We start from the raw sequence: 27,917 nt of genomic DNA, 5'->3' as shown, positions 1-27,917 counted from the left end.
GACAATGCTGTTAAAGAAGGGCAGGCATTTGAAAACACTCAGAGGAACAATGCAAACATATTTTAAAAATCAAAATCTCATAGAAAAATATTTCTGGGTTTGGGAGGATGGAATACAGATTTCAGCTCCATCAGCTGTAATTAAAACAGTAAGCTTCTGTTAGAATCCTGTTAAAAAAAATAAAATCCAGGAATCCTTATGCAAATCACTGGCCTCTTGCTGCACCACTTAAAGAAAGAAGAAAGTACCTGTGTCATGAATTCCACTTGGGACAAACTCTTTTACCAATCATGAGCTCCACTTATTTTATGAATTATTAGTCTTAAAAAGGGATAACCAGCAGCTTTGGGGAACCTCAGTGCTTGGCTTGGTGTCTGCTTTATAATTTTACCGGCATAGAATTATATTGGCTGGATACATTTTATAATGATGGCAACAGCACTAGAGCAGGTCTGGCAAGTCAAAGGAATGGGCCATGCTGTGGAAAGAAAAGGAGCATTGCCTAGCCTGATGCCTGCACTGCACTGCTGTAGTGCATCCAATTGGTGCATCACTCCATGTGCTGTGCAAAGAAGCTGCACCATCTTTCCGATATGTGCATGGGGGTGTAGAATTCTGGCTTCTCTTCCCAAACCCTTGCTTCAGCATGGCAGGATCCTGTGCCTGCATCAATTCATCTACAGTCCCCCCTTGAGGGATGTACCTGATCATCTTGCTGCAGCAACTTGCAGCATAGAGGTCTCATAGTGCACAAGGACAGACAGCATCAAACCATGAGTGCCTGCAGAGATCCTCCAGCACATACAAGTGGATGGTGAATTGATAAGGATCTAGCTCTTTGTATGTTGAAACCATGTAGGTAAGAGATGTGCTATGAAAAGAGTGTCCTTTTTAACCATTTTAACTTTAATAATATTTTCTTTTTTCTTTTTTTTTTTTGTTTTTAATGCATAGAATGTGTATGCATCTAGAAGAGAGAGACCAAGAGCAAAGATGTTCAGTGAAAGAGGTTTTATTTCCTTCTCTTTCTTGCCATGAAAGAGTTCATTGTTCTGCCTCCACATTTTGTTGCTGGTTTTGGAGAAAGGATAAAATTACTGCATGCAGGCAGAGAAGAACAGTATTAAACTAGGATGAACAGGGGGTTTCTTTACAACAGGAGCTGTCCAGATGAGAGATCAGTTGATTTGTGTTAGACAGATGTTATATTTTAATATTCCAGTAGTATCCATGCTGGCTCTGATGCTTTGTGGAACTGTTTGTACTTTGATTTAATCTGGAATTAAAGTTTTCAAACAGTAGAACTATATTAATCTAATTACAGTGCAATAGTGACACTGAAATAAATTTCTGTGTAAGCAGACTTAGGAAGAAGAGTACTCACACAAGGGTTTGTGCTGATACAGCTCTACCAAGATATTTATACCAATATTGTTTGACCCCTAAATTTCTCCATTTAGATAAAACACTTAGCACAAATGCCTAGCTCAGAGACACACACCAGTATATAAAAAGAGTGGGTGTTATCTGCAGTGGGGTTCTGGAGAATGGCTCAAATACCCATCCTTTTTCTCCCACAGATCTATCAGTTCCTCTGCTGAGCTTTAGTCATTAAAGATTCTAATCATGATCTGAGAGGCTCTTCATCAGTGACACTATATAGGTGTTTTATGATATGTTGTCTAATACAGTACATTTTTTCCTCAAAATACACGTCATTCAGTGAACAAAAACAAATTGGGAGACATCTGTAGCTCATTTTAGTCTATAGAGAGGACTTTTCAGTGATGTCTGTAAGTCAAGGACATTAATGACACAGACAATGTGTATTTGATGTAAACTGGTTAAAAATCTGTGGGTGGTGCTGCTGTAGGCTGCATAGTTACTATGACAGGCTGTGCAGATAGTACAATGCCTGATTTATGTGCAGAGTCGTGATTAATTTCAAGTAGGTTTCTAGTCTGCCTTCATATTCAACCTCCTTTTCTATTTGTCAGGAAAAATTTTGTAATAGAATTTGGTCTTCTTTAGCTCTTGACAAATAGTTTCAGTTGATTTCAATAATGCGCAACCAGGTCCTAGGAGCATGGACAGCACAACAAGGAAAGATTAACTTTCTGGATCAATATAGATTGTACTTAGGGACTTTTGTACATGTTGAATTTACTTATTAGTAGCTCAAGGTGCATTGATATGAAAAGATCTACATGTAGGCAGCATATTCCCCTAGATTAATGTAAATGCCAGTTGCTGTGCTTCTGTTTTCTTGTGATCGGCTTTGCTGTCACAAAATCTGAATGTTGAAGAGCAGAAAAAATACATTCAAAGTGCATCAAAGCTTTTTCTAGAATGCTGCTGCTAAATGCTGCATAACATCTACAAACAAAGGCTTGGCAGCCTATGTGAGCATGATGAAATGAAGGGTGGGGGCTTGAGTATGAAGGGGTTATATATGGAAGACAACCAAAAAGGCAGCAGGACAGGGAGGCAAAACTTGAGAACTGCTGAAGGAAAATTGCTATGATCAGAGAACTGGAAAGGCATTGCAGAAGCAAATCTTGTGGATAAATGAACTAACAAAACACGCTTCCTTGTTGCTTCTCCACTTCTTCCCCTTTGGTATGTAACATAAAGTCTGAGTGACTTTACATTAATCTGAAGTCCAATTAGCAGCAGGATCTGATAACCTTCTGTGTGAGGAGCAGCTACCCATAAGAACCTGTGAATCAGAAGCTTCCATGATATTAATTAGGAAAAAAAGAAAAGGCATTGCCAAGTTTATGTTAATAATATATTGTGAGTGATCACTTTAGGCAGCTGATGCTATTCCAGAGCATGCAAGCTCAGTGGTAAGTGTTATCAGATGTCCCACCCAGATGCAGAGACTGCTGAGTGGGCAAACTTGATGGAAGGGATGCTATTCTGACCTGAGGACACTACACGGGAGGCAGTGTAATGGAGGTTATGTTTACCTTGCAGAGCAAATGTCCTTTGGGGTGTACCTCTCAGATCCTGACTCTATGATCACCTCAATTAGTGGAGCTCTTAGCTCTGTGCTTTCATTCTGGCCTCTCTGACCTCATTTCCCTCATGGGGAAATCAGGACACAGGGGATGCAGTGGGCTGTATCACATTCTGACATGAAATTTCTGTACAGCTGAGTGTTCACCTAGGCTCCTGCAAAGGATCTAGGGCCCTACAATAAAACTAGCACATACAAACCCTGCTCCCCACTATCATATCTAAACCCAGCTAATAGATTATAGGCAAATAGTACTGATGCAGCTATGAAATATCCCTGTTGTTAAATGTGAGTCATATTTACTGAGGACTGGAGGAAAGCTAATGTCACTCCAGTCTTCAAAAAGGGCAAGAAGGAGGACCCAGATTACAGAGTAGTCAGCCTTGCCTCCATCCCTGGAAAGGTGATGGAACAACTCATTCTGGAAGATATCTCTATTCAGGTTGGAGGAAACAGTCAACATAGATTCACAAAGGGGAAATCATGCTTGACCAATCTGATGGCCTTCTATGATGGTGTGACAAGCTTGATAAACGAAGGGAGAGCAGTGGATGTTGCTTACCTCAACTTCAGCGATGCTTTCGGCTCTGTCTCCCATAAAATCCTCATAGGTAAGCTCAGGAAGTATGGGTTAAATGAGTGGACAGTGAGGTGGATTGCGAACTGTCTGAATGACAAAGTGCAAAAAGGTTGTAATCCACAGTGCAGGGTCTACTTGGTAGCCTATGGCTAGTGGTGTTCTCCAGGAGTCAATATTTGGTCAATTTTTCTTCGACATATTCATCAGTGACTTGGATGAAGGGACAGAGTGTACTCTCAGTAAGTTTGCTGATGTAACAAAACTGCAATGAGTAGCTGACACACCAGAAGGCTGTGCTGCCATTCAGCAAGAGTATGGACGGTCTGGAGAACTGGGCAGAGGGAAACCTTGTGAAGTTCAACACTAGCAAGTGTAGAGGGATGACCACATAACCAGTACAGGTTAAAGGTTGACCTGCTGGAAGGAGCTTTCTGTAGGATGTCTAAGTCCTAGTGGACAACAAGTTAACCTTAAGCCAGCAGTATGTTTTTATGGCCAAGGAGACCAAGGGTATCTCAGAGTGTATTGAGAGAATTGTGATCAGCAGGTCAAGGAAGGTTCTTCTCCACATCTACTCTGCCCTTGTGAGACCACTTCTGGAGTATTGTGTCCACTTCTGGGCTCCCCAGTTCAGGAGGGACAGGGAATTACTGGACAGAGTCCAATGGACAGCCATGAAGATGATTAGGGGACTGGAGCGGACTGTGAGACCTCTGGCTTTTTAGCCTGGAGAAGACTGAGAGAGGATGTTATAAATGCATAGAAATATCTGATGGGTGGAGATAATGTAGGTGGGGCTGAACTCATCTCAGTAGTGCCCAGTGATAGGGCAAGGGGCAGTGGGTACCAACTATAACACAGGAAATTCAGCCTAAATACAGGAAGTTCTGCCTAAACTTATGGAAAATTGCCTTTCTCTTGAGTCTGACAGAGCACTGGAACAGGGTGCCCAGAGAGGTCACAGAGTCTCCTTCTCTGGAGACCTTCAAAACCTGTCTGGACACGTTCCTGTGCAACCTTATCTAGGTGTACCTGTGTTAAGAGGGAGGTTGGACTAGATGATTCCCAGACATCCCTTCCAATGCTACCATTCTATCATTTTGTCATTCTGTGATGTGCATTTTCTTTGTTTTAGAAATATTTATCCTGAACATTAACAGTGTTTGATGTAATGAGCTGTCCTTTCTTTATACCATGAAAAGTAAGAGTGTGGAGGTAACAAGAGAGCAGATTAAAAAAGTGAATCAGGTTGAAGCTATATAGTGCAGTACTTTAAAGGAAATAGCAAATCAGAGGTGTATACAGTCAGTCTTCATGGACTTGGACACTGGGAAATGCTCAGCAAACTTAAGGGCTGAAGAGATACTCCTGCTGCTCTGCAAAGGATAAGTTCAAGGATTAATGCCACTGAGCAGTGAATTTTGCATTTCTGAAATTGTGAAATTTCTCTTTGACAGGTGTGGTGGGTTGAAAATTCTCCCCAATATTAAATTGCCAGACCAACCCAGCTGGAAGCAAATGAAGCTGCATTTACAAGCAAAACTATCTAGAATGAAATACAATGAATATGTACAAAATGTACAATATTTACAGGTATTTACAATTTATAAACATCACAAGAACCCCCCTGGCCAAAAAACAGGGGAGATAATAGCTTCCCACTCCCTCCCCCCTCCTTACCCCGCTGGGCACAAAGGGGCAAGAAAAAAGAACAGAGAGTTATTTTGTTAGGATACTCAACCAAAACAAAGAACACAGCCAAGGTCAAGCAGAAGCAAGTTAGTGTCTCTCAGAGTAAAGAAGCCAAAAGAGAGATTGTTTACCAAAGTAATTCTTAGGGTAGATATCTGTCCAATGGATTGTTTAGAACTTATATTTATTTTTCTTTTTACACCCAATAGTGATTTATTTAGATTTTACCACTTTCTGTTCAAGATCTGTGGAAATTTTTTAAAGGTACAGCCTAAAACTACCACAACAAGCATGAATGACTCTGCCTCCTACAAGGAACGTATCTTGAATTGTTATAACCTTTCAGCTAGTAATTCCTTATGTAATGGAAACAGTAGCACATATAAGCTGAGTTGCTTTGTGTCCTCTAGAGGTGAAGCTGGTGTTTCATAAACTACTTCAACCTCTGTGGCTCTCAGGAGAGCTCCAAGTGGCAACAAGGAACCTTGAATCCAAAAATTAAAGTTTCCAGAGACATCTCTTATCGTACAGTAGAAACTTTTCACTGTGTAAGCAGCTGCAGTTTAAAGAAGACAGAGATATTTTTTATTAAAATGTGATTTGATTTTCTCTTTTTGCCTATTAAATCAAATACTTCTGGCTAGAGAAAGTTTTTTTTTTCCTTCCCATTATTTTTAGAAAATACTATTATGTAGGGCATTTAAGAAGGTGTTCCACAGAGAGTAGCTAGTGTTCCTTTGAGCCAGTAGGCCAAAATTCTTAAGCAGATAACATAGCAAAGGTATGCTTATCACCTTCTTGTCAGTAAGTGTATCTCATACTCCTGTAACCTCAATAAGGCACCCTGCAGCTGCAGCAAAAGCATGAGCCCAGGAGAGCATGGGCCTTGGCTAGTAGTGGCACTACCCATGAACTGGGATAATTGACCCCATATGTTAGTTAAAGCCTCTTTTGCCAAATGAGTATCTCTGTGCCTGTGTAAGACATCCCTCATACTTTATGCCCAGCAATTCTTCCTTAGGAGGTAGAATCTCCTAGTGTACGCAGGCTGCCTGGAATAACAGTGTATGCTTCCTATACTGTTCTGGACAATATTGCAGCTGACACATCAGAATTGGTGTTTGAGGTTGATATTATCTAGGATCACAGTTTCTCAAAAACATTCTCTGTAGTTACCCTGCAGCTACTCTAGTGGCTGTTATATAAGCAAGTCTTCATCAGCTGTGGTAGCTGGAAGAAGAAAAGGAAGACTCAGAAGAAGATAGGAAAATACACAGTAGTGTTTGTGCATCCAAACAGTCAGGAACAATCTAGGGGAATACTGAGGGCAAGGAAGTAGCAATATCTGTATTTCAAGGAATGTGGCCACTTCACAACAGCTCTGCTTGTCAGACTGTCAGCACTGTATTGGTTAACAGCTGCAGGCAGCAGTGGAATATTACAGACTTGCAGGTGCTCCAGGTGCTAGCTGAGGGCCTCCTGTGTGTATTCCTGTTGCTGAAGTGCACAGTTTGTCTTCTGCATCCACAGGTTGCTCTTTTCCTTCTGACAATGCCTCTTTATCTCTCCCAGAACAACAATGTGATAAATTTAGGTATTCTGTATCATCCTTGCTGAAGCAGCTACGTAGACTACTTCTCTTTCCTTGGCCTCATGTTTGTTTTTTCTCTTGGGCAGCTTCAGATGAAACAGAGGAACCTGTGGTTGTGGCCATTAAAGTCACTGTCACAGCTGTTGACTAGCACAGTGCTTGGCTTGCAGCCAGCTTACAGTGGTCAGCATCACACCACATAAATCTACACACACCATCTGTGTAGCATGTCTGCCTGATTGTTAGCCTGAAGTGATATTTGCCTTTATGGTGGTTGCGACTGTCATTGGTGCTGGTTATTCAAGAGTCAGATCATGAGGTGGTAGGGATTCTTCCTGTGTGATCACAAGATAATACACAGCAGTTTTTAGTTGTTTCAGTGGCTTACATCCAACTGATTAAAAAAACAACACTGTCAATGGAAGTTGGCACTGTTAAAAGCAGGTGAAGCCATCAGGGAAGATCTTCCTTGTCTGAAAGCTTTTACTGTAAAATAAAAGCTATTAGGGTACTGCCACTGCATGCCTGATTATGTGGTGTGCTTAAAATGAAGTACATCATCTTCATGCATCCCAAAGATAGCAGACAAGCCCTAAATCTTTTTCTGTATTGGGTTGTTGTGTTGATATCATTATGTGATGGTTTTAAAACTGTCTTTTTAATTTTTCTTTACAAAGTTCAAGCAGAGAAGGTGAAGGAATGTGAATAAATCACTATTGGGTGTAAGAAAGCAAAATAATGATTATTCTAAACACTTCCATTGGAGAGGTAGAAATGTTTAAGAATCTCTACTCAAAACAAAGTTGGGGCAGTCTGAGTTGGGGACTCAGCTTTGCTCTGTCTGGCTACTTCTTCTTCTTTGCTGGCTGAAGATAACACACTGACCTTGACAAGCTAAGTCTAACAGCCTCTCTGCTTCTTGACTCTCTTCCTTCTGCCGGAGGGTCTCGAATGACTCCTTCTGGTTGGGGGGAGGCCCCTTGGGAGAAGCAAAGGGGGCTTGGTTGTGCTTTTCTGTTGATTGTACATATTTGTAAAGGTTGTCAATTGTGTACATTTGTACATATTCATTGCATTTCATCATAGAGTGTATGCTTGCTTGTAAATACAGTTTTCATTTGCTTCCAGACTGAGCTAACCTGGTTATTATTGGTGTGGGGGGATTTCAGCTGTCATACTGTTACAATTCATTATTTTGGCACCCAACGTGGGGCAATTGCTTGTATGATTTTTTTTTTTTTTTTTTGCTCAGATTAGGAAGCAAAATGAAGCTGTTTTGGATTATTTGGCAATTTATTTATTCTTGTCTGACTGTGGTAATCTATAAATGGGCCATTTCTGCCATGACAGATAATATTGTGAGATATGTGGCATATAAGCTGTTTCTTTGGGGTAAGAACAAGTTACTGAAAGTTTTTGAGTATTGCCCTGGTTTTACTGGACTAGGATGTTATGGTAACTCAACTACAAATCTGCCAGCAGAAGCATTTGAGTTTGCTATTCCTCTTGCAGAGGGTTATGTGAACCAATGGAACCCTAGATTGATTTTTATGCTAAGCTTGAATCTGTTGTTTGTTGTAATAATCATATGGCTACTGATAGCACTGTATTGAGAAAGACATGGGGCTATTTGCTCTAGCAGCTTGAGAACACGTAAAAGGAAACAGAAAAGTTCAGAGAAATTCAAAATTAGGTTCTGATTCTGATTACAGTGTCCAGGAGATCACAATTAAGTGGCCGGAAGAGAAGGCTTGTGAGAAAGCTGCCGATAGCCTTGGCTCCGAGCCAGCAGCAGCTGCAGGAACTCTGCCAGTAGCTCCAGGAATTTTGCCAGGATCTCAGATAACAGCCATGGCTATGCAGGCAGGTGCCATTAATGAGGCACAGTCTCTTCCTCCCTCTGCTGCCAATATGGAAGCAGCAGCAGCTGCAGGGTCTCAAAGAGTACCTGCTGACTCTGCTGCGAATGTGAAAGCTAAACCAGTGAATTTAGTTGCTATTGTCACCAGAAAGCGTAAAGGAGCCAGAGGAGGAGGTGCAGATGCTGCAGGAGAGGGTGCAGAAGGTACAGAAGGAGGTGAGGATCCTTCTGTTGGGGGTCCCTCTGTTAAGAAAGATCCTTCTGATGAGGAAGACAAGGTTAGGCCTTAAAAGTCTGGCAGACTTTTGAGTCTAACAGCCTCTCTGCTTCTTGACTCTCTGCCTTCTGCCACAGTGATTTGGGGTGATTCCTTCTGGTTGGGGGGGAGGCCCCTTGGGGGAAGCAAAGGGGGCTTTGGTTGTGCTTTTCTTTTGATTGTACATACCTGTAAATGTTGTGAATAGTGTATATTTGTATGTATTCATTGCATTTTATCATAGATTGTAGATTTGCTTGTAAATACAGCTTTCATTTGCTTCCAGACTGAGCTAGCCTGGTTATTGTCAGTGTGGGGGGATTTCAGCTCTCGCACTGTTACACATTAAGATAAGCGTGCAAAAGTGAGCTATGTTTATTTGTTGCAACTGCTTTTTAGAGTTGCTTTAGAGAGGTGCTGACCTGTTTAGTATGACCTCAAAGCTGGAATAGTGCTGGCCATGACACTAGAATTTAGTTTCTCTTTAGCAAATAAAATTACACAGGTGTTCAACAGTCTGGGAGTACTCCTGCCTTTTTGCACCAAGGCTCCATCTAGAAGCTGGTGGTGAAGTCTAAAGATATTTAATTACTGCAATATCTGGGAAAAAAATACCTAGAATTAGCTACAAATCCCAGATTAATTACGCAAACTAAAAGCTGTGTAGTATTCTGAGTTCTATTCCAAGTTATGGCCTAACTACAGGCTGGCAAATTTTGTATATTGCCATAAAATGCCACAGACCAAAGTTATGACTGTTTGAATATGGAGGTGGAGCTGACAGGCACACTGAATACCATTACAGTACTTAGGGATGCTACTGGGCCAGGAGACTGAAAATTCCCTTAACAATAATTCAGAAAGCCTGTCAGCACATGTCTGGAAAATGCAAGACATTTATCTCACTGGTTCATTATTTCTGCAGAAATGTTACAAATCTTTTTCATCAGCAGCTCTGTGGAGAAAACAATACTTAAGTTGTAAGAATTAAACCAGACTGCCACTCTGAACACTGGTAGAGCCAATGCTGAGATGAAAGTAACAGCTGGGAGTGAATTCCTTTCTTCTGTTCAGAGTTTTATTATTTCATTTCACTGTTATCCTGGTTTAACACAGGTGCTCTAACAAGGCTCACTCCCACAATGGAGAGCAAAAGAATCACAAAAAAAGCCCTGGGGGTCAAGATAAGGAGAGTTTAATGGAAGTATACAATGTGCAATTACCTCAGCCTGTTTTACAGAAAAGCACAACAAAAGCTGCAGCAGCAGCAGCAGAAGTCATCCATAAGATGAGCCTCCCTGAAGCCCTCAAGCCTGTAGCCAGCACAGTGGAAAATACCCCAAAACCAGAGAGCAGAAGCAGCAACTGGAAACAGGAAACCTCTCATGTTACAATTTGAACTACAAGTCCCATGAGGCTTTGCTCCAGCCAGCACTTAGGTTATAAAGCTGGTGTGACATCAGCATGGTATTGAATACTTATCAGCAGATTCAATGGAACCCATGAGCTTTCTTTTCTGAAACCAAATGTTTGCTAAAGAGAAGCCACGTTTGCTGAGTTTTACTATTGTCAGATAGAATCACTTTTCATCTTACATCTAGATGCTGCTTAATTATTTGGTATACATTACATAAGGCCACGTTTGTAATTTTTTAACCCTCTCCCAAACTGCGTGAAAGAAAATATGTGGTGAGTGTGCATGTGTGTGTTGGAACTGCCTATTCAGACAGTGTATGCAGTGAGAGCATGCCAAGCACATTGTCATCATTACCAAAATACAAATCAATAAAAATAACAGAATATGAATGATCTATTTTACATGTGCATGAGCTATGCATATAGATCATAATGGTGAAGCTTAGCAGCCCAAGCTTTGAAGCTTTCTTCTGTAGTGTCTTGACACAAAGCTTTCTGTAAGCTGTGTTGTAAGCTGACACCTAGTTATTTAATTTGTGAAATATAAAGACACTATGTGTCTCACCCATATATGTTTGTGAGTACGAGGGAGCAGGTATAACAGTTAGGATCTTGCAGTAATGAGTGGCTCCATTGGAGGAGAGGAGAGAAATAACAGCCATTAGAAATTCACGGTCTGTGGTTAATAGTCAACATTAGCTCAGATTCTTACAATACTTAAAATTCTTACAATAGCTTGTTCATCGAGTTGCTGAGAGCAGCTGCTTTGGAAGTGGCCTGGCCAGCAGTGAAGAAGTAAATGTCAGTGTATAGGTAGTTTCCTAAGGGTGTTATAGTTTGAAGGTGGAACTTTAGCCTAGTTCCTAATTGCAAAATAAAAGTAGGGATTTTCCGTAGACTTAGAGTAAAAAAGGTAAATAAATTACCCTTGGATGCAGACCAGTAACAACTGATACATCATTCCATTCATTCGCTGAATAATTTATCCTTGGTTGCGTAGATAGCTCTTCTTTCTTCTTCTGTTGCTTCTGCTTGCAACTTTTCTCTCTATCTGTGGCCTTGCTGGTATAATCTCTGTTTTGACTACTGTGTGTGAGGTACCAGGAAGGAAAGGGAGGGAGGGGAGGAGGTTGCTAACAGTCCCCCTGGACTGCTCAGGGCTGGGGGGAGGGCGTACTTCTGATTGTTGAATTGTAAATATACATTACAATATACAATTGTAAATGTACATTTTGTACATATTAACTTCATTTTCTACTTCTAGATTTTAGCTTACCTTTTTAAAATATAACTTCCATTTTGCTTCTGAGTTCTGAGTTCTGAGTTTTTTGGGGGAATTTACTCGGGGGGTAATTTCCAATTAGTCGGGGGGTAATCTCAAAACCCATCACAAGGGACACCTGCATCTACACCTCTAAAAGAAATCCTTGAGAAGCACAGGACCAGGTTGCTGTTCACTAAGCAGGCAAATGGGGTGTGAGATGTCAACTGGGGCATGGTAGGACATGGTGTGGCAGTTGCCGCACACAAGGAAGAAGATGAATCCCTGATCGAGCTCTGATGGGAACATGCTGCTGCCCAGGTGCTGGGCTTCAGAGTGTTCCTTCCTTTTGTGCCAATGTCAGATGGCAGCAGTGAGCACACCTGTGGGAGATGTGCCCAGGTATCACAGTATCACAGTATATTAGAGGTTGGAAGGGACCTCAAGAGATCATCGGGTCCAACCCCTCTGCCAAGCAAGATCACTTAGGGTTGTCCACACAGGAATGCATCCAGGTGGGTTTTGAAAGTCTCCAGAGAAGGAGACTCCACAACCTCCCTATTCTGATGCTTCGTCACCCTCACTGTAAAGAAGTTTCTCCTCATGTTGAGGTGAAATCTTCTATGTTCAAGTTTGAACCTGTTGTTCCTTATCTTATCACTGTGAACCACCAAAAAGAGCCTGGCCCGCTCCACTTGACACCCACCCTGCACATATTTATACACATTGATGAGATCCCCTCTCAGTCTTCTCTTCTCAAGACTAAACAGCCCTAGAGATCTCAGTCTGTCTTTACAGGGGAGAAGCTCAAGTCCCCTAATCATCCTCGTGGCTCTCTTTTGGATTGTCTCCAGCAGCAGGTCTCTGTCTCTTTTGAACTGTGGAGCCCAAGACTGGACACAGTATTCCAGGTGTAGTCTCACCAGGGCAGAGTAGAGAAGTAGAAGAATTTCCCTGGACCTGCTGGACACACCTTTCTTGATGCATCCCAGGATCCCATTGGCTCTCTCGGCCACAAGGGCACATTGTTGTTCCATGGAGAACTTGCTGTCCACCAGCACTCCAAGGTCTTTTTCTGTGGAGCTGCTTTCCAGCAGGGCAGCCCCTAACCTGTACTGGTGCCTGTTGTTATTTCTCCCCAGATGTAGGACCTTGCACTTGTCCTTATTAAACTTCATGAGGTTTGCCTGCACCCAGTTCTCCAGCCTGTCCAGGTCACACTGGATTGCTGCAGCCTGATAGGGTGTCAGCCAACCCCCCCAGTTTTGTGTCATCAGTGAACCTGCTGAGAACTCTCAATGCCCTCATCCAGGTTGTTGGTAAAGATATTGAACAAAACTGGATCCAGTGGTCCCTGGGGGACACCACTTGCCACAGGCCTCCAGGTTGACTCTGTGCCACTGATGGTAACCCTCTGAATTCTGTTGTCGAGCCAGGTAGAGGAGCTCCCCAGCTTAGTGATGGGGCTTTAAGAGAAGGTAAGTAGGTTGAGGACCATCACGGAATGTGTGGCAGAAGTGCCCTGCTCTCCCTGAAAAAAACCCAACAGGCTCATGAGCTCATGATAGAGAGAAATCCCTGTCCTCTTTTAGTCTGATGTTTCAGTGAAGGTAGGGAATGGGGACCCACACTGCAGCAAAGATGCAAGGATTATTGATGTGTTAGTAAGCACAGGAGCATCAGACCAACTAAAATGTGTGTTTGCACTAAGAATCAGCATAGGGAGCAAACAGGAGGAGCTAGATACCATTGTGCATCAGGAAAATTATGATAAAGTGGTCATCACAGAAACAAGGTGAAAGATGTCTCACACAACCAGAGTGCTGCAGCCAATGGGTAAAAGCTCTTCAGAAGGGATAGGCAAGGAAGGAGAGGTGGTGGGGTAGTCCTCTATGTCAGGGAGGATTTTGATTGTCTTGGGTTTAGTGATTATGGGTAATAACAAGGGGAAGGCCAGCAAGGCAGATATCTCTTACAGACCACCCAACCAAGATGAAGAGACAGATTAAAGATTCTTCAGACATCTGGGAGGAATCTTATGATCACTTGCCCTTGTTCCTGTGGGGGACTTCAACAAGGAAAGTTTATGTTTGTTGGAAGAAAGGCCAGGCCACTCAGGAGTACTACGAAGTTGTTGTGAGGTTATGCTGGGAGAAAATTAGCAGGGCCAAAGCCCATCTGGAGATTAATTTGGCTTCAGCTCATAAAGAGAACAGGAATTCCTTTTATAAATTTATCAAGAAAAGGAGAACTAAGAAGAATCTCTGTCCTTTGTTGGGTGCAGGGGGGAACGTAGTGGTAAAGAATGAGGAAAAGGATGATGTACTCAATACCAGTTGTCAGTAGTAAGACCAGTTGTTTGCTGGATACCCTCAGCCTTGAGCTGGAAGGTAGCGACGAAGAGCAGAATGAAATGCCTATAATCCAGCAGGTTAGTGACCTGCTGGACAACCTAGAGACACACAAATCTATGGGGCTGCATGGCATACAGCCAAGGGTACTGAAAGAACTGGCAGAAGTGCTCACCAAGTCACTTTCATCATTTACCAGCACTCCTGGCTAACCAGGGAGGTCCCAGTTGAGTGAAGATTGGCAACAATCTACCTTCAACAAGGTCTGGAAGGAAGATCTGTGGATCTACAGACTCGTCAGTCTGACCTTGGTATCAGGGAAGGTCATGAAGCAGATCATCTTGAGTGCCATTATGCAGCCTGTGCAATCAGCATTGGATCATGAAAGGCAGGTCTTGTCTGACAAACCTAATCTCCTTCTATGACAAGGTTACCTGCTTAGTGGATGTTGGAAAGGCTGTGAATGTTGTTTAACTGGACAGCATTTAACACTGTGTACCACATCACCCTCCTGGAAAAACTGGTTGCTTATGGCTTGGATGTGTGGATGCTTCACTGGGTTAAGAACTGGCTGGATGACTGGGCCCATAGAGTGGTGGTGAGTGGAGTTAAATCCACTTGGCAGCTGGTCATAAGTGATGTTTCCCAGGGCTTAAGATGGGGGCCAGTTCTCTTTAATATCTTTATCAATGATCTGAATGTGTGTATTGAGTACTCACTCCATAAGTTAGCAAATGACACCAAGCTAAGCAGGTGTGTTGATCTGCTTGAGGGTAGGAAGGCTCTGCGGAGAGAGCTGGACAGACTAATTGTAAGGCCAATTGTATGAGGTTTAACAAGGTCAAGTGCTGGGTCCTGCACTTGGGTTGCAACAATCCCATGCAATTTGAGGCTGAGTGGCTAGAAAGCTGCCTGGCAGATCATCATCCATCTGAACCAGCAGTGTGCTCAGGTGGCCAAAAGGGCCAACTGTGTCCTGACTTGTGTCATGAATACTGTTGCAAGGATGACTGGGGAAGCAGTTGGCCCCCTGTACTCAGCAGTGGTTTGGCTGCATCTCGAGTACTGTTTTCAATTTTGAGTCAGTCACCAGAAGAAAAGTTGGCAAAAGCATGCCAAGAAGGTAATGCCATGAAATTATGCGAAAGCTACACATTAAGAAAGGTTTTCTAATTTGGGAGCAATTAGGCTTGTGCATTGCCAAAGAACTGCTGCAAGTCTGTATGCAGCTTTTCTAAAAGCACTTGAAAGCAGTAAGACTAGCCTGTCAGCAGAAGAATAGATGACCTAATAGGTCTTCTCTATCTTTGTTATGATTTGTATTCCATCAGTCAGCAGATGCTATAAGGAGAGGAAACTCAGTGCTACCCAAATTGGTGCAGTTTTACAGATGGGGTTGTTTTAAGCAGTTAGTTCTTGTCTGCTAAGAACTACTTGCCTGAAGTCTTTAACCCATCAAACATGGGCACATTTTGGTATGCAAGACCTCATTGATATTAAGGAAAAAACAATCTATCTTTTCAAGAGCTCATTGTTTTCCTTCCTGAAGGGCGGTGCTGCATTTTGTAAGCACAGTTGTTGTACCAGCCCTGCAGTGTTGACTCTGCACTCAAAAATCATGGGACCTTCAAGCAGTTGTGCAGTATGTGCAAAACATACTTTGGCTTCTTTGAATATTTGTTCTAACTTTAAGCTTTTAATGTTCACAGTAATGTTATTATTTTCTTCTTGAGGAACAACCAAGACTATATTCTTATAAATAGTGAAGATCCTCATGACAAATGCACACATCAGGAACATTTACCTATGGTAAGATTGGAAATGGTTCTAAGTGTACAATTCATTCACCTGCATGCATGATACTTAGAGGCCAAACTAGGCCCTGGTATAGACTTTTGCACAATTTGGAAATGTGGATTAAGAGCTGTAATTTTGAGCATGGGCTATTTGCAACCAGTTCAGTCCTTTTATTTTAACCTGTAAGGGTGGTGAGGAACAGCCTTATTCTGGACCACTGGGGCTGATCTGGGAAAGAATTAAGTCTTCCTAACAGGATGGAATGAGAGTTTGTGGAGGTGTGTGTTGCGGGGTGCACCAAAGCCCCCTTCGCTCACCTCCATCACTCAAGGTTTGAATGAAAGAAGACAAAAGTGCAAAATTGCTTTCCCCTCCGCCGTGGGGGCTTCGGGGGGAAAGGAAAAATAGGCACCTATTCTTCCTGCTGGGAGCTGAGGTCCCTCACTCGTGGCGTGAAGCCCACGCTGGGATTTGGAACTCTGATTGGCTGGGTTCTTTGTGCTCAGTCACTGGACACACTGTTTAGTGAAATCTTAAATAGAGTGACCAGAAAATGGTCTGGGCTCTCATTTTAGCTGCCGTTTTTGGATCGGTTTTGGCACTCATTTTGGACTTGCTCTACTCTTGCTCTGGAATCGTGGCAAAATTGGACAGATCAACTCCTGGATCTGGCTTCTCCCCAAACCTGCCCACCCTGCTGGGTGTGACCCTGCTCCCCTCCTGCTGCTGGAGTGACCCTGCCTGCTGTTAAAACTGTGGCTGTTTGCTGGAACATGCTGACAGTGTGGCTTCTCTTGCACTGCTCAGACAGTGCTGCTACACGTTTTTTCCTCGTGGCAGCTGTGTTTGAGGACACTTTGATTTCAGTGGGTCCCTTTTCCTTTGGATTTGTGCCTTGTTTTCTACAAATTGGATTATAAACTTGCAGTTCTGAGGCCTGCCACTGAAGAGAGGCGCTAGGGACCATCTCCAAATTCCTGCTCCGTCCTCCTGACTAAAACCAGCATTCTCAGCTTTTCCCTAGGGTCCTGGCTTGCCTCTGATTTTATAAGTGGGGTAAAGCTATTTTGTGGTTTAGCCTTTTCCGTTTTCTGAATTCTCTAAATTGTACTGAATTTGCCCATAAGCATCCTTGTAGAATTCGTGACCAAATAGAACCTGTAACTAAAATTTAACTAGTTTGTACATAATTTTGGGACGGGGTTTTTTGAAAAAGAAAGATAACTATACTTTTATAATTCCTGCCTTGTTAATTTAATCCCAATCAAAACAGTGTGCAGAGTTAGTTGGCATTTGTATATCTGGCATCTGTGCTTCAGAGAAGCCATTGCCACTTCACACTGATCTGCATGATATCTCATTTAATTTGGAGTCTAACCACACCTCCCTAACAAACCTGTTGGAAAGGCTACTCAGGGTCAGTGGGCGATGTGATCCTATTGTAACAGACACTGTGTGATGTGGCATGGGTCATGTCTGCCTGGGTAGCTAAATCCTAGGCCCATCAAGAACAGCTTGGTTTTCGTTCTATTAATATGACAGAGAGGCAGTGTTGTTGTATATTTTGAGAAAAAAGAGACATAGATAAGTGTGCTATAATAATTTACTGTCTCCTGTGTAATGTCTCTTACTCATATCCAGAAATAATCATCTGTTAATATTCAGGAAATGTGCATGTTTGAGTAGTGTTTCCTGTTTTGGCAGGTCCAAGATTCTTTTTTTGCAAAATAATCTTGCAATGACAAGGTGTTTAAATGGATGAACAGCAGGCAAGGAAGTGAGCAAAGCCATCTATATCACTAAGATGGAGATGTCTGCTGTCATACACTTCCATCAAGATACCAGCTTTTCAGGTTATGAAAGATGTTTGTTTACCAGCTCTTCTCTAAGCCCCACTATTCATGGGTATATCTTCTATTAATCTTGGAGCGGATACATGTGTCAAAATTTTATTTTCCTTTGATTCCTGGATGAACTGGTCTGGGTGTTAGGTATATCTCCCTCTCTGGAGATATTCAAAACCCACCTGGATGCATTTCACTGTGATCTGGTATAGGTGATCCTGTTCTGGCAGGGGGTTAGATAAGATGATCTTTTGGGGTCCCTTCCAGCCCCTAACATTCTGTATGATTCTATGATACCTTCCAGGCATTTAGAATGATAATCTCATTATTAAATTCACTGAAGTAAGGTGAAATAATCGCATGAGGAAACTTTACTGCACAGGGGACAAAACATCTCACTGAATCACTAGCTAAGATCTGTGTTGTTATTTTCTTTATTTGCAAGGCAGTGGATTTTTTCCCCTCTTGTTTGCATTTTGCTTCTTCTGTGGAAGGCTGTCCTTCTTCCTGTTAGAGTCCTGGATGTACTTTATCCACAAGCAGAGTGGAAGGCTAAATCTTTAAACTCAAGCCCTCCTCTGAGCCAGCTTCTCTCTCCCAAGAGGCAGGCATGGCACAGGTGGAGTCTCTGCTCCAGTGGCTGATTTTAAACCCCCAGCAAGTCGAGACAGGGCAGATCTGTGATCTCAGCCCTTCCCTGCTCATCGAGGCAGGAACAGTGCGGGAGCATGCCAAGCGGCACGGCACGAGCCCTCCTCTGAGCCAGCTTCACTCTCCTGAGAAGCAGGTGCAGCAGTGTTTTCACCAGAGGGAGGTGCTGAGTCACGTGGGTTTGTCGTCCAATTAGGTCACGCAGGCAAGATCAGAGATGGTTGCAACTCATCGTAAAAGCATGTCCAAAAGATCTGTGTCAATCCAGACAGAGGTCCCACATAAACGTGCAAGTATCCAGGCTCCTGGCTGTAAGGAGTGCCAGAATCTTTCACTTCGCATGGCAGACTGCAGGGACTACACCTGTATTCGCTGCGAGCAAGGGGGTGACCTTCTCTGTCTGGAGGCTGAGCTAAAGGAGGAAGCTGAAAGGCTGCAGACTATTAGGAAGTGCGAGACGAAACCGGACCAGTGGAATCAAACTCTGCCATCCCTCAAACAATCCCATCAGCCAGGCAGTAGTCAGGACACTAAGCGCTCCCTACTCTCTTACCAGCTTCCCAAACAGAATGACTCAGAAGCTGGAGAGTAATGGAGACAAATTCCTCCCAAGTGCACCAGGCATGGCACCCCACAAGCCACTGAACCCACCCCCCCATCAGGTGCCCCTATATAACAGGTTTACTGTTCTTAGTGAACCTGTTTTCACCAAAACCAATGTTCAGCAAGTGGAACCAACTAACAGCAGCTATGAAATCTTATCTAGTTTACGTCATTCAGAGAGGCTAGGGGTGAGCAAACCTACTGTCAGAACATCTGCAGTCAAAAAGAAACGACAGGAGCTTGTCATCAGGGACTCACTTCTGAAGGGCATTGAGGGTCCTATATGCAGACCTGATCCACTCTTTAGGGAAGTCTGTTGCCTACCTGGGGCCGGGGTCAAGGAAGTAGCAAGACTACTACCCATTGTTGGTTTTCCAAGTAGGCAATGATGAAATTTCAAAACTAAGCTTGAGATCAATGAAGAAGGACTTCAGAGCCCTGGGATGAATGGTTAAGGGTCAGGAACACAAGTAGCATTTGCTTCTGTCCCCCACTAGCTATGCCTAATAATGGACTAAAGATGCAAATCCAGCAGATTAATGTCTGGCTGCAGGACTGGTGTCAACGGCAGGTTTTTGGGTTCTTTGATCACAGGCTACTCTACAAGACACCAGGCCTGCTGACTATAAAAAAAACCTGCTTATCTCTGAGAGGAAAAAGACAAGAAGTGGCAGGGCTGATTGATAGGTCTTTAATTTCAAAGGGGGAAGAGAGAAAAACCAGGCTCACTGAGGACATTCCTGGGACAATTGTGAGGCAGGGGACCAACTCCACTGCTATCCCAGGGGCTGTAGGGGATAGTGGATTATGCAACACCCACAATGGTAACAGATACTCCTCTGCTAAGTCTCTGAAGTGTCTGTATACCAATTCAAGAAGCATGGGGAATAAGCAGGATGAACTGGAAATCTGGATGCAGTTACAGGATTATGATCTTGTTGCAATTACAGAGACATGGTGGGACAGCTTCCATGACCGGAATGTGGTTATGGACAACTGTGTACTTTTCTAGAAGGACAGGCTGACAAGGCGAGGTGGTGGAGTTGCTCTCTATGTGAATAAGCAACTGGAATGTGTTGAGCTTAACCCAGGGGGAGATGATAAAAACATTGACAGCTTATGGATAATAGTGAAGGGACATACAAACATAGATGATACGGTTGTGGGGGTTTGCTACAGACCACCGAACCAGGAAGAAGCTACTGATGAGGCCTTCTACAGGCAGCTGGAAGTAGCCTCAAGATCAAGTGCTCTGGTGCTTGTGGGCAACTTCAACCACTCAGATATTAGTTGGAAAGATCACACAGCCAAGCACAAACAGGTTCCTGCAGTGAACTGATGATAACTTTCTCCTGCAAGTAGTTGAAGAACTAACAAGGAGAAGTGCAATGCTGGACCTGATGTTAACAAACAAAGAAGGACTGGTTGCAGATGTCAAGGTTGGGGATAGTCTTGGTTGCAGTGACCATGGCATGTTAGAGTTTAGTATCAACAGACAAAGAAGCAGGGTGAAATTTCAACCCTGGACTTTAAAAGAGCCAACTTTCCCTTCTTCAAGACTCCACTTAGAAATATCCAGTGGACTAGGTCTCTGGAAGGAAGGGGGGCCCAAGGGAGCTGGTTAGTATTCAAACATTACCTTCTCCAAGCTCAATAGAAATGTATTCCCTTGAAAAAAAAGTCAAGTAAGGCAAGCAGAAGACCTGCATGGATAAGCAAGGAACACTTAGTAAAACTCAAAACCAAAAAGGAGGTTTACAACATGTGGACAAAAGGACTGGTCAATTGGGAGGATTATAGAGATATAGCCAGAGAATGTAGAGTGCAACAAGGAAAGCCAAGGCCCTCCTGGAACTGAGTCTCACCAGAGAGGTGAAAAAGAACAAGAAGAGTGTTTTCAAATATATCAATGACAAAAGGAAGAGCAGGCAAAAGGTAGGCCCACTGCTGAATGAGATGAGAGATGCAGTAACTGATGATGAAGAGATGGCAGAGTTGCTGAATGCCTTCTTTGCCTCATTCTACACTCCTAAGACCAGCCCTCAGGAACCTCAGTCTCTAGAAGCAAGAGAGCAGAACTGGAGACATTCTGCTGGTCAGTCAGGACGGGGTTAGAGATCTCTTATATCATCTGAAGACACACAAATCCGTGGGCCCTGATGGGATGCATCCATGAGTGCTGAGAGAGCTGGTTGATAGTGTTGCTGAACCTCTCTCCATCATCTTTGAAAAGTCCTGGTGAACAGGAGAGGTGCCTGATGACTGGAAGAAAGCAAATGTCCCTCCAGTCTTCAAAAAAGGCAAGAAGGAGGACCCAGGCAGCTACAGACCAGTCAGCCTCACCTCCATCCCTGGAAAGATGATGGAGCAGCTCATCCTGGAGGTCATCTCTAACCATATGGAAGACAAGAGGGTTATCAGGAGAAGCCAACATGGATTTACCAAGGGGAGATCTTGTCTAACGAATCTGATAGCCTTCTCTGAAGTTATGACTCAATGGGTAGAATAGGGAAGAGCAGTGGATGTTGTATATCTTGACTTTTTTTTCTTCAGTAGTTTGCCTCCAATGAACAGGATTATAACATTTGCAAGACAAATTCTTCAGTCATCCTCAACAAAAGCTTATTCAGAGGTCAGTTTCAACCAGCGGAAGTAGTCTATAAGGTTTTAGGTAGTTTGGAAGTCTGCCCAAGTGCAAAGATTTTTTTTTGAAAGTAAAAGCGAAGTTGTATGCTTTTAAAACAACTTTATAGAAAATCAGCGGAACTCATTTCTTGGTAGGAACTATTTGCTATCTTCAGCTAGTTAGACTAGGATTTTTCATTTTTAAGTAGATGTACTAAAAAATGATGAACTAGACCGTAGGTGCAAATAGGTGTGGGTGGTTTGAGGCCTGGGAACCCCAAGGCACTGTCAGCTGTTTCACGGTGTGTGGCACTGGAGTCAAGACACCTCAGCTTCTTACTGTGACTTGCCTCAGGCAAGTGCAAGACATCAGCAGGAGGAAAGAAAATGATTTTCCTGAAATCTGATTCTGGAAACTCTCAGAATTTATAAACTCTGTACAGAAGTGGAAGTTCTGTGAATAGTGTCATTGGCTGAGTCCACAGACTCTTAGTTTGCAGGTGCAATATAAGGCTCTCAAAACTTTTAGACTGATAATTCATTCATAGCTACTAGTATTTTAAAAAATCTGGCTCTTTTTCATTCCTGTAAGGCTGTCAGGAAGAGGAAAATCAGCAGACTCCAGCACCACAGCTGTGAAGATCCTTAGGGCTGCTGTCTTTATTTTGTGCAGAATTCCTCTAAAAAAAAATGTTTCAGCTATTTTGAAACAATATAATAGAGGTGTGGATGCTTTCCCTGACACAGAAAATATAAAACATCCTACAAACCTGATGCTGTGGCTCCTCACATTATTAGTGGAAGCTGAGTGGAAAGGTTTTTTTTAAACTTATGAGTGCAATGGTCTGTATCGAGTTGTAGCTCCTGAGGAACAGGCAAAGAATTAGGTCTGGTGTATCACCAGGATATGACTGAGGGGATGAGGGTGGCACTGCATACAGGGTTTAGGTTCAGCTTAGTAACTGCAGATTTTTGATGGTGGTAACTGGGAAGTGACGTTCACTACTTGCATCTGCCTCCAGTGAAAAAACATTTGATCTGTAGAAACCTGTCCAGGATTGCAGGGTTCAAATAAGCAAGTTTCAGCTCATGCATTATATGTTAGTCAGCTATCTTGAGGGAAGTTATTTACAGCTAGTTCTGCCTACTTCTTGGCCTCTCTATCCATCTGACCTTCCTTCTGATTCTTGGTTGATTTCCAAGATATGACTAATGCATTTCTATAAAAGCTTCAGGCTCACACCCCAATTTTTTTACTTTGATGATTTGTTTCATCATATTACTGTTTACTAATATTTCAGTCAACAAGAGTTATTTGCTGCCTGGGGAGGACCCAGGGCCCCATCACATGGGGGAACAAAGGAGTAACAATGACTTAAATTATTCCTGATAAGTTCCAACTCTTACCTGATGGGAACTATGAGGCATGTATTATTGTTAATTTAATCCTTGCGAGACATCAGATGCTTTGGTGATGGCCATCAAGAGAACAGCTCAACTACATAAACATTGAATGAAATTAAGGAATGGTGGTATTAAACCATAAAGTGAAACACCATACCCTTCTGCTTTTGAATGTAAACAGGTCATCAGAACAGTTACAAACACTTTCTGTTGTTTCGTTTAGACTTGTCCAGGCCTACGTTTATCAGGAGATCTATCACTGTTAAAGCCTCATTACGCTGAGACTCAAACTTTGTAGTGTAGGTGTAGTTATGTTATATGAATTCTAGGACTGAATACCACTGAATTTTGTCTGGTAAATTGGGCAGCAGACAGCCCAATAAGTTATGTACAACTATACAGTATTTGCAATATTTACAGGTACTTACAATTAACAAAACAACACAAAGACCCCCCTGGCCAAAAGACCAGGGAAAGCAGGCTCCCTGCCTCCCCCTCTCTGCCTCCTCCTGACTCCCCTGTACAAAGGGAAAAGAGAAAGAAGATGTGTACTGTATTCCGCTCCAGGTAAAAGCAAACTGAGGCCTGAATTCCTCTGCTATGGGAATAGATAAGAAAGCATTAGAAGTGTCTATGGCAGCCTACCATTTGGCCTCCTTGGATTCCAGCTCATACTGGAGTTCCAGCAGGTCTGGTACAGCTGCACTCGTGGGTGGAATTACTTTGTTCAGGGCACAGAAGTCAACTATCAGACTCCATTCTCCATTTTGCTTTTGCACAGGCCAAATTGGACTGTAGAAAGGTGAATGAGTTTTGCTGATGACTTTCTGACTTTCCAATTGACAAATGAAGTTTTGAGTGGGCACCAAAGAGTCACGGTTGGTTCTGTATTGTCTGTGATGTGCAGTTTGAGAAGCATCTGGCAACTTCACATCCTCTCTCTCATGTTGTCCCACAACTGCAGATTCATCTGAGAGTTCAGGTCTAACAGACAACTTCAATTTTCCTCCATCAATTTCTACAGTTGCTATTCCAAAAGCCCATTTGTAACCCTTAGGGTCTTTGAAATGCCCCTCTCTCAGAAAATCAATTCCCAAAATACAAGGTGCATTGGGTCCTGTTACGATAGTATGTTTCTTCCACTCTTTCCTAGTTAAACTTACGTCAGCTTGCAACTTAGTCAATTCTTAAGATCCACCAGTGACTCCCAGAATATTTATAGGCTCTGACTCTTGACAGTTTGATGGTATTATGGTGCACTGAGCTCCTGTGTCAACCAAGGCCCTGTACTTCTGAAATTTTGAAGTGCCAGGCCACTGAATGTATACATCCCAATAATTCTGTTATCTCCATTATCCCTTACCTCCCCCTGGCAGAAGGCAGAGCACCCGTAATTATGGGGATTACATTCAGATGTACAATTGGCACAGCGTTTGGTGCCAGAGTTAGAATCACTGTTGGAGCTATTAGAGTTGTTCTGGGAAACTGAGGAAGTGACAGCTACCCTTCTGGTATTGCTACCTCGGGCTCTGCCACTCTGCAGCTCCTGCAATCTTCTGAAAAGATCAGAAGTTGGTTGACCATCCCACCTGTTCATGTTTTCACCAAACTGATCACTCAGAGTTATCCAGATACTCCCACGTGCCTTTGTTGTCTATTTTGGTTTGACCTATTTTGGAAATGGCCTTCTTGGAGGAATTCTGTTTCTGACAGCTGAAACTTGTATCCATCCTGAATAGGAGAAATGGAATCATCCCCCTTCACCAATTTGGATATGGTGGTTTTAAAAGTTCTCCTTCATCTCTTTCATGAGGTTCTTTATCTCTCCAGACAGAGTTTCAATGGCTGAAACCAAAGAAACACATATGAGACTATCCTCCAATTGCCTCATTTGGTCAGTGAAATGGCCAACAGTAGGCAGCACTCCACTATAGTTTCTTGCCACAATTCTGCTTGCCAGAATAGTAGCATAATTAGGAGAAGCAAGTTTAATGAGCTTTTTGGCAAGACCTGTTCCCACAGGAATTTCATCAGAATTCGGCGTATTATGATTTCCAGACATTACTTCTCTCACAGCAAACTCCCTCAAACACTTAATTCCCTCATCCATCATGTTCCACCTCTAAGCATTCCATGGGAGATCATCTCTGGTGGGGTAGCACATTAGGACCACCAATAGGAGGCATGCCCACAGGGAAACTTTACCAAGGCACCTGCCTAAGCAACTGTCTATTCCGGTGTCTTTTGAGAGTGTTCCAAGCTGTGCATCTGACTTGTCACCTACCACTAAAGCAGGAGCACCTGTGTCGTAGCATCTCCCTAACGAGCTCAGTATTGGCTCAGTATCCCCTCTAATATAATCTTTTCTTACATGCCTAATTTCCTGCTAGGGTGCATTAGCTGATTGTATGTCATCCTTATCATCATCATCATCTTCCTCATCTTGTTCACCCTGCTGTCCCCGTACTGAAAGCCTCTCTGGGATTACCTTAAGTTCAGAAGCACCTCCATTAGTTCCTGATTTACTAGGACCCCTATCCAGTCCTGCATCTCCATAATACATTGGTGGCCTCATATATTCAGCTAGATCTCTAAGACAGAATTTTTCTTCCTCATCAGAAGGATCCTTTTTTAGCAGAAGGCCCCTGATCAGCAGAAGGCTCCTGTTCAGCAAAAGGACACTTGCCTCCTTCTGCACCTCTGTTGCCTTTAGACTTCTTGCTCAGAACAACAACCAATTTCACTGGTGCTGCTTTTAGATTCACAGCAGGATCGGCAGAAGCAGAGGGGTTTTGTGCAGAAACAGCATTACCAGGTGATCTTTGGGACCCTGCTGCTGCTGCTTCTGTTCCAGCTGCAGAGGCCAAGAGAGTCTTTGCCTCGTTAGTGGCCACTGCCTGTGAAGCAGTCACAGCCGTTGTAGGTGCTGGCAGGTCCTCTGCTGCGTCCCCCACTGGCTTAGTGCTGTTTCTGCTCTTCAGAGCAGTCTTTCCATTAACTCCTGCCTGTCTGCAATTGCCTGTTGCTTCAATTTCTTCACCACTAGAATTGGTCTCACTAGGGATAGACCTACTGTGCTTCCTTCTGCATTTAGGTGCAGGGCAAGCAGCTACATGTCTCTCTTGGTACAGTGCTATTAGCAGATCTACAATCACCACTACAAATAGCAAACTTAGGCATAGTGAAAAGACCATCTTAGAATTCAGACTACTGAGATAACTCTCAGAAACAGGCACACTAAATTAAAAAATCTCGGAAGGAACAGTCACATTTGACTTATTATAGCCTCCTAATCCTATAAACCCCAGGCAGTAATCACCAAACCTCTTTAACTTGTATTTAAACCAAAGGAACAGCTTATGTGCTAAATATCTAATTTATCAATCATTGCAGAAACACACCATTTATATAACATCACACTCAACACAGAATATAACAAAGGCCACAAAACCTGAAACAGCATCATTTTGCTTCCTTAATCTGAGCAGGAATTAATCAATCAAGTGATTGCCCTACATTGGGTGCCAATCTATTTTGTAATGTGCTGGGTTGAAAATTCCCCCCCAACATTAACTTTACCAGACTAGCTCAGATTGGAAGCAAATGGAGCTGTATTTACAAGCAAAACTACATTCTAGAATGAAATGCAATGAATATGTACAAATATACAGTATTTACAATATTTACAGGTATTTACAATTAACAAAACAGCACAAGGACCCCCATGGCCAAAAGACCAGGGAAAGCTGGCTCCCTGCCTCACCCTCTCTGCCTCCCCCTGACACCACTGTACAAAGGGAAAAGAGAAAGAAGCAGATAAGTTTAATACAAGTCAAAACAAGGTTAGCGGAAGCCTGTTAGTGTCTTCCCAGTGAAGAAGACAGAAGAAGAGCAGAACAGAACTCTAGAGATTGTTTTGGGAACTAAATCTTATGGAGGATATCGCTCCAATGGAATTGTTTAGAATAATCATTATTTTCCTTTTAACACCCAATAGTGATTTGTTTACATTTTTACTATTTTCTGCTCTAAATATGTGAAAAATTTTAAAGGCACAGCCTAAAACTACCACAGAAAAACCTGGAAAATTTCATTAGTCTTAGCGCAAATGAATAATCTCTTAAAAATCATCTACCCATCTGAGAAAGCCAGTGGGCATATTCTGCTAACAGGACTTCTGCATTGCTTCTTTTTGATCGCACAGTAGAAGTAGAAGCAATACTTCAGGAAGGGTCTGATGAACATGGAGAGAAAGTGACTAAGTCTGGAACATTACCTTGGAGCAAAGGGTACCGCTTCCTTTAGAAGAAGATGGAATAAGACTCTCACAGCCTCATGCATGTAGGCTGATGATGATGGTATGGATGGTTATGTAGGAAGCTCCTAAACCTTTGCTGAATTTCCAGGCTCATAAATTCATTTTGAGCAAGAGCTGTTCATGTATCTATTTTATAAGTTCTAACATGTTTCAAAGACTATGTAAGTCCATGCAGTTAATGAAAAAGAAACAAAAACAAACCAACAACAAAACCACCCCACTTCTGCTCCTGCTGAGATCTAAAAAGATCAGAAAGCAATTACACCAAGACTTTTTACCATTCCACCTCCCTTATACACCAGCTCTTTTATCAGTTCGCATTCCTAGATATGAGCAAGTAAAGTCCTTCCAATTTTTACATTGCAACTGAAAACCACTAATTGGATAAAGAGGTGAAGTTGCTTTCTCCAAAACTCAGTGTTCACAAAAAATGAACTATAATTTGTACTTCAGATACTCAGTGTTGCATTACTCTGAAAAAAAAAAAAAGAAAAAGAAAATTACTTAGATACTGTGCTTAATATTAATTAGATTACTTTTTATATTTGAAAACTACCCCCTAGATATTTTGAGCCTGTCTACTGCTTTCAATACTCCTCTGGTTTAGATTAATTTGGAGGTAGATGGGTTAGCAGCATTTCTTTT

Source organism: Indicator indicator, chromosome Z, assembly GCF_027791375.1.
Source record: "Indicator indicator isolate 239-I01 chromosome Z, UM_Iind_1.1, whole genome shotgun sequence".
NCBI classification, from domain to species: Eukaryota; Metazoa; Chordata; class Aves; order Piciformes; family Indicatoridae; genus Indicator; species Indicator indicator.
This window is presented reverse-complemented; position numbering follows the sequence as displayed.